Below are 646 nucleotides of genomic sequence, written 5' to 3' on the forward strand. Positions count from 1 at the left end.
GTGTGTGTGTGTGTGTGTGTGTGTGTGTGTGTGTGTGTGTGTGTGTGTGTGTGTGTGTTTGTCAGACCTAACTAAAAATTAAAAGTATGCTACTTAAAATCTAATACCAAAAAATAGCAAAACACTATAGTTCAAAGCCAAAAGTAGCAAAAGACTATAGCTAAAAGTATATGTAGGCTACATAAATGTAGCAACTATGCAGAAGCAGCTAAAATACAGAAGAAAATAAAAGAATAAAGAGGATCATGGTAACTGAAGTGAACATTAATTTTGCTGATATGAATTTATCTAAAAACGTAAATTTTGCTGTTAATCTTGTTTGTAACACAGTGGACTTTTAGTAGCCTATAAAAAGAGTATGGCCCTAATCTATTTTAGCAAAACAATAGCCTAAATGTGCATGCGTAGGCTACCTAGCAATGACTAGAATTAGCCTATAGATCCACAATGGATTAAGACGATGAATTTTTTTTCTGCAGAAGAGAATGGCTTTATTTTCTAATTCCARGCACGAATAATAATAATAATAATCTATGCACATCTGGATTTATTTCTCGGGTTTTGATGATTCAGACGCCAACAGGTAAACACATAGTGACGTAGTCCTCCACCACTCGCCCCTCCCCTCACCGTCACCAGCCTCCCA

The sequence above is a fragment of the Austrofundulus limnaeus genome, unplaced genomic scaffold (assembly GCF_001266775.1).
Source record: "Austrofundulus limnaeus strain Quisiro unplaced genomic scaffold, Austrofundulus_limnaeus-1.0 Scaffold78, whole genome shotgun sequence".
Taxonomy (NCBI): domain Eukaryota; kingdom Metazoa; phylum Chordata; class Actinopteri; order Cyprinodontiformes; family Rivulidae; genus Austrofundulus; species Austrofundulus limnaeus.